General features: G+C 41.7%; 1 long non-coding RNA gene across 1 annotated transcript; it reads right to left on the minus strand.

The window, feature by feature from the left end:
* Nucleotides 1–931: 931 nt before the first annotated feature.
* LOC116441627 lies at nucleotides 932–5,419 on the minus strand. The gene is made up of 2 exons (XR_004239196.1): nucleotides 2,006–5,419; nucleotides 932–1,284 (listed from the first exon to the last, which is right to left on the minus strand). It is a non-coding gene; the product is annotated as an uncharacterized LOC116441627 (long non-coding RNA).
* Between the last annotated feature and the right edge of the window lie 4,613 nt (nucleotides 5,420–10,032).

Here is a 10,032-nt window from a genome sequence, read left to right on the forward strand (position 1 = left end):
AAAACCCTCTTTATTTTCACTCTTCAAAGCCCTTTTTAATTAAAATATAAATCCAGCAATAAAAATTCTATAAGTTTTCTACTAGTATTTACAAATTGAAACAAACTTTCATCTTAGATTAAAAAAAGCTTACTTTTAAATTAAAGAGGTGACTATTGCATAAGTCTTTGTGTGAGGAAATCACTGAAAGAAAGTCTGAGAAATGTATTTTAAATCTGAAAGTAATTGTTTTATTTTGAGAGGTTTTTTTGCTTTTTACAGGAGAAGTGCTGTAATCCATCCCATCCTTGTTGGGAATGTACCCATTAAGTGTTCCTCCCAGTGGTCAGCAGTTTCCACTGGTTCAATTTTCAAAGAAATTTTTAGGCTTGAAGAGGGAAAACCAGAAAAATGTTGCTGATCCGTTTTTCAGAAAGAAATATTTAATCCAGAAAGGCTGGCTAGGGCTCATGGATATTTCAAATACCCAGGACAGCAGCAGCACTGCTCAGTAGGAGCCACACGTGGGCTTGCCTTAATTTGATGAGGTTTAACTTTGTAACTTGCTCACTTCCGCTAGACTTTCTTGAATGCAGGCAAAATCTCAGGCCGCTACTGACCCCTAGGAGAGTTCTCAGTACTAGGAACACAGGTGGTGAACTTCAAAAGCAGGAAGCCTACAGGGTGAGAAAAGCTCAAAAGTACTGTGTACTTGACAAGTTATTGGGATAAACAGTGAGGTTTGTTTGGTTTGGATTATGCAGAGGTTTTCTTATACAAGCCATACCTTTGCTTACTAAAATTTTTACTATTTAACGGCTTATAAGTTCTAGAAACACACTTTTTCCAAATACTCATGTCAATCCTTTATCCATGGCAGTATGTGCTAACAGTATACTAGTTTATTTGAATAGGAAAAGAACTGGCTTGAATCTATCCTCAATAATTTTTGGTTGTTGGTGAAACAATTGTTTTATTTTTCCCTGCACAAACCATCAGGATGAATACCATTTTCCATTATCGTTAGAAAGTGGGCCCAAGGACAACTCACTCTTGATTTCACTGATGATGGAGAATAAGAGTAAAATGCTAAATTAGAGTCCCAGCTTGCCTACCAAATCTTTTCACAAGTTTCATGATTTCACAAGCTAATTTTCTTCCTTCAGCTCTAACCATGGTGCAGCCTTGTTCTTACCACTTTTGCCAGCATTTCCAGGAGCTCAGCTACCACCAGAAGAGTTTGTGCTTCACCACCACAGAACCAGGATGACAACGCAGTGACACAAAATCACTGGCAGAATTTGCCTTTATAAAAAAAAAGAAAGACTATAAGCAGGACCCAATTCAAAGCATTTAAATCAGGTAGAAGAAATTACCGAAAAGGAATCAATAAGGTGTAAAATGCCAGTGCGAATGCATTCCAATGGCAAGCAATAGTGCTAGTTTAGGCTCATACAGTGAAATTCCACAAGGCACTTGAGCATCAGTGGCACGAGCATTACAGGCCTGCACAGGCTGTGTAAGTACCTAGGGCAAAGCTGGTAACCCAGGTAGTTTATTAACAGTGAACTCCTAATATACATTACTTAAAACCAAAATGCACATGAAAATCATAAAACTCTGTGTTCATGCTGGTTTTTCTAAGAGTCCAAACTGGTTGCAAGTTATTAGACCTTTACTCTTCTGTGTGCCAGTTCAAGTGAAGCCTAATGTGAGCATGTTCTCACATCCTTCCCAATCCTCCCATGAGCAAGCACAGGCCACTCTCAGTCAGGAAGCCTCCTTAGCTGCCCTAGGGATTGCAGCAAAATCAGATCTCTTCAAAGGAATGTGTTGACACAGATTATTCCCGTGGCACCCTCCTGCCTCTTGCGACCAGCATGGCACACCCACAAAGCACCACACCTGTGCTCAGTGCACAACTTCACATGCTCCAGCCTGGGGTGTAAGTTACACCACCGTGAGCTGGAGCCACACATTTTAAACAGCAAAGGGCAACTTCTGCTCATGGTAACATCAGTCTAACCTTACTCATTTCAGTGTTGTATTGCACTAGGTTAAATCAGAGATGAATGCACTCTAAGTCTTCTGGTTTCCTTTATAGCACCAGTGCACTGCCATTTTCAATTCTCTCCTGAGCAGTTGATTCAGAGAATTCAGGACTGTTGAAAGGTTCTGCAAAAAAATGACTGAAATAGTTTATAAATCCTAGGAGGGAGCATAACTGCACAACATTTGTAGGACAAGGAGCATTCTTTACAGCAGTTATTTTATCCTGTGATTTATACTGGTCTCCTCCATCTATCACATGGCTACAGCATTCAGTCCTGCCTTGTAGGAATTCATTTTTGGCCTCATGCTACACTCTCTCTGCCAGAGGAAAACTTTCCTTCGGTTTGTGGAAGCCTTCTGCATTTGTTTTCTGTGTGATGATGTCAACAAACAGCATTAAATTCTGTGGATACATTTGTTCTGTGGCCCTTGGTGATAAGACAGGGATTAATAATATTTCAGAGAGAAACTGAAAGCATTTCATGATAGTCTGAACTCTAATTCAGAGGTTTCAGGTATAACTCAACAGGAAAGTTTGAGTCTATCTTCCCTCAGCTTTTACCCAACTGCTTCAATGAAAACAGCTACAAGGAGAGGAACTAACCCGATTCAAGGACTGAGACACCTCCTCACACAGCTTCAAATCCTGAATTTGATGGTTCTTGAGCTTTGAGGGCATTTATAATTCAAATACAGATGAATCTTCTGGAAATGATCCACCTTAGCATTTCATAGAATTCAAGTCCTGCTATTAAGTTTGTATGATAAATAGATTTTTTTTAAGATAGTACTAAATTTAGTTTGTTTGATTTTAAATACCTGTCCAAAATCTTTGTATTGCACACTTCCTCCCTCTTTGACCAGAGTAAAAACTGGTTCTTCAAATACATTTCCCGGCATTGCTTCAAGCAGAAGGCTGAGCCAAGCCTCTGTCTTACAGCACAGGCAGGTGGGAAGGATGACTTGCACCTTCCCTCTAAATACCAAAAAACCCACAGAGGTTTTCCCAGGGACATAGTCACACAGGTCTCTCACTTTCATAAAATTATGACCACCTACTTTAATTCTCTGGCTATAGAAAAACAGATTTAAGCTACAATTAATAGTTTGGATTCTGCTGTTCCTAGACCTTCATAAGCAGTATTTTAACTTTCCAAAACAGCACTTTCTCAGTTCTGTGCACACTCACTACACACTAAGCACCAAAGGAATTTGCTGCCAGTAATAAATAAACCATCAGAGATTCAGAGAGTATCTCAGGTGGGAAAGTCCCTCAGGAGGTTTCTGATTGCCACTCCTGATGCTCTCTAACACCTGCCCGAAATGATTTTCAAGTTTAAGAATGCTACAATGGCATAGAAAACAGTAGCTATGAAGGAAGTCAGGAAGTTTCCCCTGCAAAAGGGTGGCAAGATAATACAGCACTTCAGATCACTGCAGTGACATCAAGAGATGTCTCTGCAGAAAGAAGCCTAAGATAGGTCATACAGGTTCCTCTACTGCCATGGGAAGCTTGATGCAACTGCTCCAGGCCAACCTGTAGCCACAGGTGAGCAGCTTCTTCATCTACTGGAAAAGTCTGATCAGTCAAGCTTTCTTCACAAATCAACTCAGGATGTGAAATATTAAAGGAGTTGCATCTTTCAGTAGAAATAAAATCTGATAGCAGCCTTCTCCTTAACCCCAAACCAACAAAAGCCATCCCAATTATTTCCTCTGCAGGAAGTCCTTTTGGGGATAAAAGAAATCACACAGGATTTGGATCACTTCCTGGATTTGTGTGCATCTATCAAATGACAACAGCACCCTATCTCTATTTCGAAGTACAACCCAAGACAAAGGAAAGAGAGGTTCAGAACTAAGAGATCTGGATTCTCCACTATTCACAAGGTTTACTTGATATGTAGGCCAGCAAAAGGTCCCCTTTCCTTCGCCTAGAAAGACCCATCCTGCTAACACGAACAAAGGAGGAGACAGAAGCTGCAATGAATACTGAAAGTAACAGAGAGACAGACGCAGGGGGTAGAGATTTGATAATGCAGACAGAGGGGGAAAAAAAGACAAAAAAAAGAACTTTCTTAAGATTCTTTCTCAGAAAAATGTATCTTCACTGCACTGGTGCTTTTATTAGAACACCTCATGCTTTTTTCTGGCTCTCTCTTCTTGACACAGTAAGTTATGTTCAAGCTGCCTGAGACACTTTGTCGGGGCACCTCATTGTTCTTCTCCCAGACAGCTCCCTCACGACTCCGGCACGCAGCACAGTGCTCCAGGGGCAAGTGTGACCACACCTCCAAGGGCTGAGGATGCTCACACTCATAGTGGTGATTAGAAACAATCATCTACAACAGGACTCAGCGCACATGCCTTTACAAAATCAAGAGAATGGACACAAAGCAAGTCTGATGTAAAACGAGGTGGAGCAAAGAAAGCATCAAACGCTTTCATGAGAAAGTTGCTCTTCTTACTCAAGACAGTATATCAGAGGCAGAGGAGGCACCTCTCTTTTTGGAGCTTCAGATGCCTTGAAATGTGCCAAAATTCAGCATGCGAGTGAGGAGTTCACAGCAATTTCGCTTTTTTTTTTTAGCATGGTTTTTCCAGGTAATTATTGCCACTTTATTGAACCCACAGTGTTACAGCAGCAACTTGGAACCCTGCAGTGGCATTGTTCATGGATAGTGCAGAAAATCACACCTGTCCTAAGGTACTTGCAGTCAGAGATAAAACAGACAAGATGCAAAAGACAAGTATAATCCACATTTTACAGGAGCTGTAGAAGGTATATGGCAGGCTTGATCCTTGTTTAACCAGTGGAGACCTGAGCCCATGTCTCTGCAGACTTAATGCTGGAACAGGTTTTCCCTTGGAGAAGGCATGGAGGTTGTGTGCCTGCAACGCTAATTGCAGCTGATGTTATCAGTAGATAATCACAGTCTGTCTAGAAGAAAAGCCACAACCCACATGCCCTGCAAAATAATACCTACATGGTTTTTAAAAACAAAGTAATTCTGTGGAAAAAACACAACTTCAGTCACAAAGTAAGACTTGTTCTTCAGTTTCTTACATGATTCTTGAACCAGATTAATGAAAAGTTATTTAGCCCATCTTTATTTTAGTTTGTTCTTTTGAAAACAGAGCTTGCATGAGGCACACTGCACATCTAACGCTTCCAATCTTGAGGCAGAAAGTAGCACAAGGGTAAAAAGTGTTACACTTTCCTGACAAACTGGGGATAGGCAGTTAAGTAAGAATTGTAATGATCCTAACACCCTGGACAAAGTAATATGACTACCAACTGACAGGCTTAAAGTTACAAGGTACAGCTCCTCACTGAAATTATGGTCCATCCTTGCATGGAGAAACCCCACAGAGCCGACTAGCAAAAGCTTTGTATACAATCAATCACCTTACAGTACCACAAAATTCAAATAATCCTGTTATTCTGAATCATTTTCTCTCATTGCAGTCTGCAGGCGAGACACAACTGCCCTGGGCAAAAGTCTGGGTACAGAATTTACTCACTAACCAGTGGGAAGGCCCACATGAGCTTATCGTTTGGGGTCGTGGGTATGCTTGCGTTTCCACAGATACTGGGGTATGGTGGCTACCTTCAAAATGTGTTTGGACATTCCTCCATCACTCATCACCGAAATAGGCGAGCCAGCTCTGCTGACAGTCAAGGTCTGTCAGCAGCATAAATAATGAACACCAAGTTCGGAATAATTCTAACGCTGCCGGGTTCCCAAACGGGAGCTCGTGCCGGACAGCCCAGCCAAGTTCCTGCCACAATCTAAAGTCCAGGGCAGTGTCTCTGTCCATGGGAATCCCTTGCAAAGTAGCCCAATCTAATAAGTCCTGAAGTGAGTTTTCAGGAATGGAGGTTTGCAATATGCTGAACACACCTTTCCAGACCATTACCACAGCATCGGTTTGTGAGCCGCCATTCGCCATTTCTCAGTCCCATCGGTCCTTCTGGTCCCGGGGGGAAAAGGGGAACAGCGTACCTCTAGAGGAATTCGACTTGACTCGCAGCAGCGGACACGTCAGAGAGTGCAGATCATGTCGGGGTCACTGTTACAGTGCGGCTACTGTAACATGCGTATCAAACAAGGAAAAGAAATATATATAGGCTGATTCTTGATAGATGTTTCAGAGAGATGTTTATTTTCCCAGCCGCATGGCCGGAGCTCTGCCGAGGAACTGCTCAATCACGGGACCCAAGGGTCCTTGTCCCCGCAGGGGAACACAAAACAACCAACGGGGAACGAGGCTGACCAGGGGCAGGGAAACACCGTGCCTCTCCCCCAGGGCCCCTCTCCCAGGACCACATGCCAGGGGAAGGGACCCCAACAGTCACCAAATATTAAAAAATGCCCTAGGGTATATCAGCGTGTCCCGCAGCCATAGGGAGGAGGAGGAGAGAAGATCCAGCAGGCAGGAATTGTGCAGCAAGATTGATTTATTTAAATTATTTTACAAACTCTTTTTATAGACTTTTTCTTCATAGTCTAATAGGACAAAGGATCAGCCACCCTTGGGGTGATTGGCTAAAATCCTAAAACATCCATTGTTAAAATATTTTCTACTATACTATAAACAAGTCTTTCAAGGTTGCAGGTGTTCATTGTTTACAGAACTCTGCTACTATCTTGTGTGAGAGAGAAAAGTCTCCCATGGACTTAGAAAATAGCAAGACAATCCTTGCTAGCAGCATTTTTGTATCCATACATCCTGGTCTAGCAAACTACATGTCCAAAATCCTCAAGAAATACTGCACAAATCTGAGGTTTTAATCTAGTTTAATGTTTCCAGTCCAGGTTGAGGTTACTAAATGGATGAATTCTTTCAAAAATTTGAATCTCAGTTGTAAACATCAGGCTGAAATACCCTCTTTTCATGCACTCACAAGGACAAATGAAAGTATTGCCAAATGTCATTCGTATGCAGGAAAAAAAGTGTACACTTCTGTACTTCAGAGGCATTTGAGTTCCAGCGATTATGAAGTCTAAGAGGTACTAAAGTCTCTTGAAAAAAGCAGGAAAATCATCATATGTCATTTGCTTGATGCCTACCCCAACTATGTGTGATCTCGAGCTTACACATCAAAGGAAGATTGAGATTTGCTCTCTCTGGAAGGATGAAGACTTTCCACAGTTCAACATGGTACTGAACTATTTACCACTGTTAGTTGAGCAAATAATTAACTTTGTTCATTGGATGAAATACTGGTCTCCAGCAATGCACACACAGTTTAAACAGATACAGATAGACCAAAAACTGCCTGCCTACATTAGCATTCAAAATATTTTGGCAATTGAAAAAATAGAAAAGACAACCCACTAACATCACCACACTAGAAAGACTGTCCCCAAAACAAGAACTGCAAGTTGACAACATCAAAAGTTAAAATTGCATTTAAAAGAAATTCTTCTGTTTTGAAGAAAGACATGCAAGCAGCAATTTTCCTAATTAAAGCCTTCTGCAAAGTCCACAGCCCCCAGGTCCTCCATGGAGAATAGAAGCCTTTTGCTGGAAATGAGTCAGCAAATCTGTAAGTGAGCCTTCTGCACTGAGCTCCAAGCACCTTGCACACTGCTGACCTGCCTCTCACAGGAAATGTTTAGGAAAGAGCCTGATGACAGTGCAGACAGGTAGGGAGAGTCATCCACTTGAGGAGATACAGACAAAATGGACACCAACATCAGCTTGGCCCCAATCAGGCAACGGGTCAATGGATTCCCACTGAGAACCCCATCCAGAAATCCCCATGCAAAAGGCAGCAAGTCTGTTATTGCAGGGTGTACACTGTGAGATGCTGCCATGTAGATCAGTGACTGGCTCTAATGCTGGGCGTGGATGGTGGCCACAGCAGGGTCAGCCAGACAAGAGATGCAGAGATGTCTACCCTGCTGTCTCACAGAGGGCAGCGACTCAGCAGCACTGCACCCCTTGTGCTGCCCCAGCGATGTACCTCAATTGCTGTCTAAACAGTTGTGAGCTGAGGAAATAGAAAGGGCCCCAGGGTTTGTCCACTGAAGTGATCAGCTCTTGGGGATATGCAGTTGGTCTCATTTTGACATACTTGAGAGTGAAAAAGCTTTTGTTACAAAGTTTATGGAAGTTGTCAGTTCTACCGTCAGCAAATAACTAAAGCCGATTATCAAGGCAGGCACACATAAGTGTAGCTGTACAGATCTGTACCTGCTGGAGAGTTGTTCTCTAGGTTTACTGAGATGTTCTTCATGCAAAGTGAAGCTAAAGGCATCAGCACAAAACTTTCCAGGCAGAGGTGGTGCTCCGGTGCATCCAGAGCTAGGATAAGGTATCGTGTCAAATTGTGGGTGTTTCCTGGAAAGCTTTTGGAAGCCATCTTGCCATTCACCTGTGAATACTCCTTCTGTACCTAAAGGCACAGTTAAGCTTATACCCATCTCATATGAACATGACTAAAGTAAAGTTTCACAAGATTTACCAAGCTTTCCCTAAGAACCAGACTGGAAAATCTTAAAGAAGCCATAAAAAGGCTTCCTACTGGAAAGAAGCCACAGGATAAATCTTTAGGCAAAATTGACTTTCTATTTTAATTTAGGTCATTTGGCCCAATGTGGCAGAATTTTAACAGCTGTAGTAACTTTGGAAAACTCCTACATTAAGTGATTTCCAAAAAATATTTCAGTCAATCACATGGAGAAAAGAATAATTTTTTTAAAAAAAGCAGGAAAATCATCATGTTGTGCATAATTTCTCTTTACTTCCCCATAGGCTACAACAAGTCAAAGCATAGAAGGAAATTAATTGTGTGTACTTGTAGAAATTGTTTTCTAACCAGTTACTTCTGTGTACTGTTTGCATGAGAAATTGAAGGTAAGAGGTTTATGTGCAGATGCCACACTCCTCTGAGATCATCTCTTAACTGCCATGAGACAGAAAGCAGTTTCAGAAGACAGAAAAAACAGTCATCTGAGAACATTTGCCTCTGGCAGAACTATCTTTTTTCCTACCTCAGTTAAAATTACCCCTAGGCAAAACCAGGCAGAAGGATTGAAACATTTGCAACAAAACATGCAGTTGCAAACATGTAACCACATACACTTAAGCTTTATTAGAAATGTGAAATGATGTGCCAAACTGGGAAGAATGGTCCTTGCTAGCTTGCACTGCGTAAGCACAAAATTTTGCAGAATGGCTCATTTTTCTCCAGATAACAGTTCTGCTCCCAGATCTGAGTGAGACAAGCTCACACATCTCTCTGATACCCAGCTGCAGATGGTAATCCCATCCAGCAGTACAAACAGATCCAGGAGACAAAGCAGCTCCATAGCCCATGTCAGATGCCTGAAGTTGGATAGTATAAACACTACTCCTTCTGCAAATGGTCAGGACAGAATCTGAGAAACATCGACTAGGCATCCTGAGTTTCATTTTTAGCATGTTGTAGGGCATAGCTGAATAAGGAATTGAAATTGAATGCAGGGATTCACCAGAGTGTCTTCCAGTAAAGGGGTCATTTCTGTCCTGAAAAGGGCTAAGGATACAGTTGTGCCTTAGCAATGGTTTTGACCATCGCTGCCTTCTTTGAAAAGGAAAACCATGAAGAGCAGAAACTGGTTACTTTGTCTGTGCAACAAGAAGAAAAATGAAGTCTTTCAGTCAATATGTAGGATTTAAAATAGAGTCTCTCACAGCTGAAATGCAGGCATTTTGCTGCAAACAGTGGGAAAGAATGGGACTGGTAGAACAAATCCTGTCTCTTATGCCCAGAGATTATTAGCACCCATTCAGACAGAGCAGCCGAGCCCTGGACATATTAAGGTTTTCCACCAGAAATCATATAAATCAGCATCTCCTCATGATGAAAGGCTTGGGTTGAATTCAGGATTTGAACTCATGACTCCAAAAAGTCAAGACTTCAAGAGTGTCTTACTCCGGTTTGTTAAGCTATACCTGAAAAAAATCTATTTAGTGTCCAGGAAGACAGAGATATACTGATAAAATTAA

The sequence above is a fragment of the Corvus moneduloides genome, chromosome 1 (genome assembly GCF_009650955.1).
Source record: "Corvus moneduloides isolate bCorMon1 chromosome 1, bCorMon1.pri, whole genome shotgun sequence".
NCBI lineage: Eukaryota > Metazoa > Chordata > Aves > Passeriformes > Corvidae > Corvus > Corvus moneduloides.